We start from the raw sequence: 8,052 nt of genomic DNA, 5'->3' as shown, positions 1-8,052 counted from the left end.
CTGGTAGGTCGGCCTCTGCGTTTCCCTGTGTGGCATGACCTCTGCCCGGGAAGAAAAAATGAAGGCAGCGTACAGGCGGTGCCTACTGGAAGGGAGCTGAGAAGTGTGCTGATCCGGCATTTTCCAAAGACCCTTCTGTGCAAACTCCACTTTTTTTAAAGGCTTGGGCGATCTAACGTGTTTAGAAAACACAATTACCTCCCCTCACCCAACCCACACCGTCACCTCTGCTTTTTATTAAGATAGCTTTTTCTGTGGCAAAGCTACAAAGATGCCTGAATATGCAAAACTGCCCCGGGTTTTTCTGAGAAAAGAGTTTGCACCGTTTCACAAGCTCACTTTTCCGATGATCCTTCATCTCAATGCACCACAAGGGACTGGGGCACCCGAAATACACGCTGCGAGGAAATCTTGACTTCACCCTGTTCCTTGCATCTTGCAGATGGTGAGACCAAGGCAACAGGCAGACAGCGGGGAAGGCTGGGCGTAGAGCCGGGTCTGGGGCCCTGGTCACTGTGGTCCTTCCCTGGATCAGATCCATCACTCTCGGGGCCAGGTGCACCATGGAACCAAGTGCGGGCCCTTCTGAGCACAGAGCCCTGAGGGACTGACTCACTCACCCAGGAGGCCGAACCTGCTTCTCAGCAGCCCAGATGGGTAGAATTGATGCACCCTTGAAGTTGAAGCCAAAGATCCCAGGCCTGCCCCTCACTAGTCCGGGGACCTTGGGTATGTCACACTGCCTCTCTGAGCCTCAGTGTCCACTCTCTGGATGCGGGTTCGTGAGGCCACTTTTCCCGCCACTCTGGAATCATGATTGCGTGAGACTGCAAACAGAAATCAACACCTGCCTTATTGAGAAAAAGAAAGGGCTGACCCTGTGTTGGGCAGGGGCTAGGTCTGCCCAGTCCTTGGATTCTAGAACCACGAGATCCCACCCACCATCATGCTGAGGGCCTTTGCTACCAGGAGGTAGAGTGACACCAGGCTGTGGATCTAGGGGGTACCTGTAGGAGCCACCTGGCTGATTCTGGGACGCAGGGCTACAGACGTGGGTTCTAGGTTCACCTTCCTCCCCTGCGGGGGGTTTGATTTCCTCCCTGGCTCATCGCTTTCAGGCAAGAGGTGGCACAGCTGAGAGAGGCACAGGGCCATTGTAAGGGCCAGTTGCCAGCTCCATCACCTGCACCGTCTATTATTAGGTGCTCACTTTGGGCATTATTAGGGAACTCTGGGAGAAGGCAATGGCACCCCACTCCAGCACTCTTGCCTGGAAAATCCCATGGACGGAGGACCCTGGTGGGCCGCGGTCCATGGGGTTGCTAAGAGTCGGATAAGACTCAGTGACTTCACTTTCACTTTTCACTTTTACGCATTGGAGAAGGAAATGGCAACCCACTCCAGTGTTCTTGCCTGGAGAATCCCAGGGACGGGGGGCCTTGTGGGCTGCTGTCTATGTGGTCGCACAGAGTCGGACACGACTGAAGTGACTTAGCAGCAGCAGCAGCAGGGAACTCTGACATCATTAATATTTCTCATTGATTTGCGTGTTTATCACAGGTCCACTGCTGTCCCACGAAACTTCAGGCAAGTTCTTTAACCCTGCTGTGCCTCACTCACGTCTGTGAAGTACTGTGGAGCAGACTGAAGTAACTAACAGGTGGAAGATCTGCGCTGAGTCACCCAGGCGTGTCCGACTCCTTGCGACCCCACGGACTGTAGCCCGCCAGCCTCCTCTGTCCATGAGATTTTCCCAGCAAGAATAATGCAGTGGGTTGCCATCTCCTCCCCTAAGGGATCTTCCTGACCCTTGGAGACACAGAGGTTGAACCGGTATCGCCTGAATTGCAGGCAGATTCTTTACCGCTGAGCCCAGGGAAGCCCTAGGAGAGTGTTGGGCATCCAGCAAATGTTTAGTCAATGTTTGTTTGCTGTTCTTCTTATGAGTACTTAGGAGATAAAGCTCACGACTATAACCGTGTTACATGTTGCCCATTTCCTTGGTCCCCAAGTAATCTATCATTCCTTGGGAATTCTGAAGAACAGGCTACATTGCTGTGTTGGTTCTTTGGCCACCTGTCTCCCGCCCAGCTGGGATGCATGGTTTGACTGGTCAATAGAGACACCCAAACATTGCCGTGACCTTTTACATTTTGTCTCATGGGTTCAAGGAAGCTCTTCACTTTGCCCTTTTAAGTCCTCCTCGTCTTCTGCATCTTAGGAAGAGTAACTTGTTCTCAAACTGTAAGAAGCTGAGACCATTGAGGCATCTTCCTGCCAAGTCCTGTCACGTGACAACCCAGACAAAGCCAAGTCCTCCTCCCTCCCCTCTCTTTCCTGCTTTCCCCCAACTTTCCTCTCTGCCTCCCTCTCCCCTGGCCTCTGTCTGTCACATCATCTCCTACTGAGGACACTTCCGATCCACAGATCATGTGATAAGAAGATTTTTCTAAAGTGAGATATTTTGGGGCTGCCAAAAAAGAACATGAGTTGGGTGGGATGAAGAACAGAATGGGAGATTGGGGCTGACATATATACACTATAGACACTGTATATAAAAGAGATGACTAATGAGAACCTGCTGTATAGGACAGAGAAGTCTACTCTATGATGACCTCAGTGGGAAAGAAATCCCCAAAAGAGGGGATATATGTATACGCATAGCTGACCATTTTACCTGTCTCCTGAGAAACCTGTACGCAGGTCAAGAAGTAACAATTAGGGCCCTGTATAGAACAACTGATCAGTTCAGGGTTGAGAAAGGAGTACGACACGGCTGTCTGCTGTCACCCTGTTTATTTAACTTATACGCTGAGCACATCATGAAAAATGCCAGCATGAGTTACAAGCTGGAATCAAGACAGATGGGAGAAACATCAACAACCTCAGATATTCAGATGATACCACTCTAGTGGCAGAAAGCAAAGAGGAGCTAAAGAATCTCTTGATGAGGGTGAAGGAAGACAGTGAAAGAACCACCTTAAAACTAAATATTAAAAAACTAAGATCATGGCATCTGGCCCCATCACTTCATGCAGATCGAAGGGGGAAATGTGGAAGCAGTGACAGATGTCCTCTTCTTGGCTCTAAAATCACTGCGGACGGTGACTGCAGCCCTGAAATCAGAAGGTGATTGTTTCTTGGCAGGAAAGCTAGGACAAACCTGGACAGTGTGTTGAAAAGCTGAGACATCGCTCTGTCGACCAAGGTCCGTCTAGTCAAGGCTACGGTCTTCCCAGGGTCAGGTACAGTTGTGAGAGCTGGACCATAAAGAAGGCAGCGCGCGAAAGAACTGATGCTTTCAAACTGCGGCACTGGAGAAGGCTCCTGAGAGCCGCTTGGACAGCAAGGAGATTAAACCAGTCTATCTTAAAGGAAATCAACCCTGAATACTCACTGGAAAGACTGATGCTGAAGCTGAAGCGCCAGTATTTTGGTCACCTGATGTGAACAGCTGACTCATTGGAAAAGTCCCTGATGCTGGGAAAGATTGAGGGCAGGAGGAGAAGAGGGCATCAGAGGATGAGATGCCTGGGTGGCTTCACCGATGCAATGGACATGAACTTGGGCAGACTTCAGGAGATGGTGAGGGCCAGGGGGGCCTGGCGTGCTGCAGTCCACGGGCTCGCCAAGAGTCAGACAGACTGGGCAAGGACAGCAACGGCATAGCTGATTCACCTTGCTGTGCGGTAGAAACCAGCACAGCCCTGCAAAGCAACCATGTGCCAATAACGGTTTTAGAAAGAGAGAAAAAGATAGGCAGGAAGTGTAGTTTTGCTTCCAGAGACAAACTGGTATGATATAAAGTAAAAGTTGCATTGAAAAAAAAAAAAAGAACAGCGTGAACCTGTGCCCCACGAGTCACCCCACCTCCAGGAAGTGATGGCTCTGGGGCTTTCTCCCTCCTGCACCCTGCTCAGATCAGCCTGGGTCACTGAGGAAAAAAACTGATGGGGCAGGCGAGCGAGGAGGAGGAATAGGAAATGTGCCCGTTTATATGAAAAACTGAACAAAGGGAGACTCAGTTCTTGCAGGCAGTAATGAAGTATTTAAATGCCAACGGAGTCACCATTAGCATATCTAAAGGCTCGCTTTTTTAAGTCTGTTGAGATGTCTGGTCAAAAATTATTAACCTGAGCAGGAAGCAGCCAGGGCTTTTTCTGGGGGCCAGGCGGACACACAAAGGAGAGATGAAGGGCATTTTAGCAGCCCTTGAGTCCGCCTTTGGTCACCAGGACCGTTCAGTAGAGAAACAGCCCCAGGCTGGGGATGGGGGGACCTTGATGCTGCAGATGGGCAGGGCCAGGTCAGCTCCTTTTGGTCCCTTTGAAAGGAAGTCCTGTCAATAGGGCTCACCCCATAACCCATCTCAGGGATATGGCTTAAATCCCTCCCCACCTCAAAACAGCAGAAAAATTCACTCTTGAAGACTTTTTGTATTTCTGTATTTCCTGGCTATATTTTTCCCCTTTTCTTTCTTTTTTCTGGGGGGAGGGGGAGGGAGAGTGAAATCTAATATAAAACTAACCATTTTAAAATGCACAATTCATCACCTTTTTCTAGTTTTGAAACTGGTGGTTGAGTGGTTAAGAATCTGCCTTCAAATGCAGGGGACATGGGTTTGATCCCTGGTCCAGGAACAAATATCCCACATGCCACAGGGCAACTAAGCCCGTATGCCACAGCTAGAGAAGCCAGCTCACTCTGGAACCTGTGCTCCACGACAAGAGAAGCCCACACGCTACAAAAAAGACCCAGCGCAGTCCCCCCAAAAAGTATTGCGTCACCTCCCGACAAAACGCACCACCTCCACTCCCCAGCCTGCCAGCTCATCCTCATTACCTGTCTCCACGGGCCTGCCTACTCAGAACACTTCGTGTGGATGGAGTGATACAATCTATGGTGTTTTCTGAGTCTGGCTCCTTTCACTGGGCAGAATGTTTTCCAGGTTCATCTAGCCTGTGTGAGGGCTTTATTCCTTTTAGGGGAGGACAAGCCCATCATATGGGCTTTCCTGGTGGCTCAGACGGTAAGGAATCTGCCTGCAATGCAGAAGACCCGGGTTCAATCCCTGGGTTGGGAAGATCCCTTGGAGAAGGGAATGGCAACCCACTCCAGTATTCTTACCTGGAGAATTCCATGGACACAGGAGCCTGGTGGGCTACAGTCCATGGGGTCGCAAAGAGCGGACACGACTGAGCAACTAACACACACACACAGTGCATCGTATGCATGGACCACATTTGGTCTCTCTGTTCACGCGGTGATAGGCACTGGGTTGTTCCCACCTTTGGCAGTGGCGTGTAAGTTCACTGTGAACGTGCGTGAACTAGTTTCTGTGTTCAACCCTTGGGGGTACACCTAGGTGTGGAATTGCTGGGTCACGTGATAACTGTATGCTCAGCTCTGTTTTGTTTTTATTTCTTCTCCCCTGTGGCTTCTGTTTCCCCAGTGAAACTCAACCATTCCAGATGTTTCTTCTCCCAGGAGGTCACCCGGATGGTGCATTCTCTGCAGTCTAGCTATGTCATCTGGACCGCTTTGGGAGCCCCTACCTGAAGCCCAAGGATGTTGGAGACACGGCCCCCTGGCCATTCCTGAGAGTGCGGTGTGGCCACAGGCTGACGGGGCACCCCGTGTCAGGGCTGGTCTCTCTTCAGTTCGTTTCACAATCACATGCCCGTGGGGTCGAGTCAGGTCCAGGGAGGCTTTCCCTTCTCACAGGACTGACTGCCTTCATGGATCATGACCCAGTCAGTTGCCACGCTAATCCATTCAGAGACCCTGGGAGCTACGAAGGGTCTGATTCCCTGGCAAAGTCCCCAGTGGGAGCAGGACCACCGGCGTGTGGCTTGGCAATGCTGTCTGGCTCTGACTTCATTATGTGGGGCGTGTAGAGGGCTCTGGACACCAAAAGGCGTGGGGTCCATGGGCCTGGTCACATTATTCCTCAGAAGAATGGGGCCTCCGCTGACAAACGAGTTCCGTTACAATGGGAAGAAAGCGGAGGCCAGCGAGGGTGCTCGGAGGCCCCACACCTCCCAGCCCTCAAGAGCCCCCAGAGGGCCAGAGAGAGAGAAAAGCCAGTGGAGAGTCCTACTTACCGTCCATCTCCAGACACACCACCGATGGCATGAGGATTTGGAGTAAAAAGGAAGTTTAAAAGCAAAGCGGAAGGGGCTGGGCACTCAGAGGACTCCAGGCTGCAAGTGTGGGCGCATGACCCATCCCGCCCAGGCAGGAAGGCCCTGGAAGAGGGGAGCAGGGACAGAGGCTCAGAAAAGAATTCAAAAGGACAACTCAGGGGTGCACAAAATGTCACTCTGGTTGAATGCAGATAGTTATTAAGCCTTGAGTCCGTGGGAGACACTGGGCTGAGAACCCAACTTACGTTGCATCATTAAACTTCCTCAACAGCCCCCGAGGCACGTCAATTATTTATGCCTGTCTTACCAATGAAGGGACTGAGGCTCCAAGAGGGCAGCCCACTAACCAAGGCCACTCGGAAGCCACAGGCTTATTGCCTGCAGTCCCCATCGCCGGCACTTGGTCACTGAGGCCCCATGATGTTCAGCGTTTGGTGACCATTCTGGACAAACCTGAGTCCATCATTCAAAGGGCGGGTGGATCCCAGATCATTGTAAAGGAAGTGACAAGGAGATGTAAGAAGGAGAATAAACTCAGTGTTTAGTAAAGTAGATGCTTAAAGAATCGGGGGTTCTTAGGAGATGGAGCAGCTAAAATGGGCCTCCGAAGCCCCCACCCAGTATTTCGTGGTGAGGATACCTGAGGGCCAGGGGATGGGGGTGAAAGGGGGTACAGTGAACTCTCAGTAGGTTCAGTTCAATTTTTTGGTAAATTTAAACATGTCCAAAAAAATGTTATATAGTACCCGACTCTGCAACCCCAGGGGCTGTAGCCCACCAGGCTCCTCTGTCCATGAGATTTCCCAGGAACACAGCATACAAAGCAGTGTATCTGGAATTATCCCACTTTCAAAATGAAATGTGGGCCTCTTCCCCGGGTCCCGGGGAGTCACCCTGTGCTGGGACTCCAGACAGTTGTCTCTCAGCTCAGTTTATTTCTGATCTTCTGAGACCAGCTGGGGACCACCTGGGTCCTTGGCCATGAGCAGACCAGGAGCAGCTGCAGTACCACGCTTTTCTTGCTTTTCAAAACCCAAACCTTGCCTTTCTCCTCTAAGAAATGGGAATGGGGTCTCTCCATAGACAGATGTGAAGATTAAACAATGTCTGCCAGGGACTTCCCTGGTGGTCCAGTGGCTAGGACTCCGGGCTCCTAATGCAGGGGACCCAGGTTCAATCCCTGGCCAGGGAATTAGATCCCACATGCCCTCACTGAGACCTGGTGCAGCCCAATACATAATAAAATAAAAATAAATAAATATTTATAAAACAAGATAAAACGTTTGCCATGACATCTGCCATGTAAAAAGCACCCAACCCATGCGTCCTTCCCTTCCCACCCAGCTGTGATGATGGAGGAGCAGAGAGGAGGGGTGAGAGGGGACCCCTGTCTCCTGTCTCCTGGAATTTGAGGACCTCTGTTCTACGTTCTGCTTCCAGCAAGGCACGCACTTCCCACCATTGCCCTCCCACCTCCCCATCTGGAACCCTGCGGGGTGGAGCCTGCCCCTCTGCCTTCACACATCAGACAGTCCTTTCTCTTGGGCTTTCCTCTCTGTTAGTGTCTCCTTCAAGGACTCCTCCTCCAGGGAGCCTCCCCTGAACACATCGGCCTCCTGGGCCTCCTTTGATGAGCTGGGATGATGCTGGATGGTGTGCGCTGTGCATCTGTCTCGTCTTCAGGAGTCGTCACAAGCCCAGACTCTTCTGTTGTCCCAGCGGTGCTGGGCATATTCCCCCAGGGGATCCCTCGTTCAGCAGGACTTTCTGATGCAAAGACAGAGGACAAAAACTAAGCATATAGATGAACCATGATGCTCATGTCCAGTTCTAGAAGCCCCAAGAAAGCTGAAGCCTCCGTATGGCTCCCAGCACAATAGGGCAGAGCTTGCCAGCTTTGACTGAG

At 51.3% G+C, this 8,052-nt stretch overlaps 1 non-coding gene across 1 annotated transcript; it reads left to right on the top strand.

Moving 5' to 3' along the window:
• The first annotated feature begins 7,265 nt into the window (after positions 1-7,265).
• On the top strand, positions 7,266-7,338 carry TRNAR-CCU (transfer RNA arginine (anticodon CCU)). Its single transcript has one exon. It is a non-coding gene; the product is annotated as a tRNA-Arg (tRNA).
• The last annotated feature ends 714 nt before the right edge of the window (positions 7,339-8,052 follow it).

Source organism: Bubalus kerabau, chromosome 5 (assembly GCF_029407905.1).
Source record: "Bubalus kerabau isolate K-KA32 ecotype Philippines breed swamp buffalo chromosome 5, PCC_UOA_SB_1v2, whole genome shotgun sequence".
NCBI lineage: Eukaryota > Metazoa > Chordata > Mammalia > Artiodactyla > Bovidae > Bubalus > Bubalus kerabau.
This window is presented reverse-complemented; position numbering and strand designations above follow the sequence as displayed.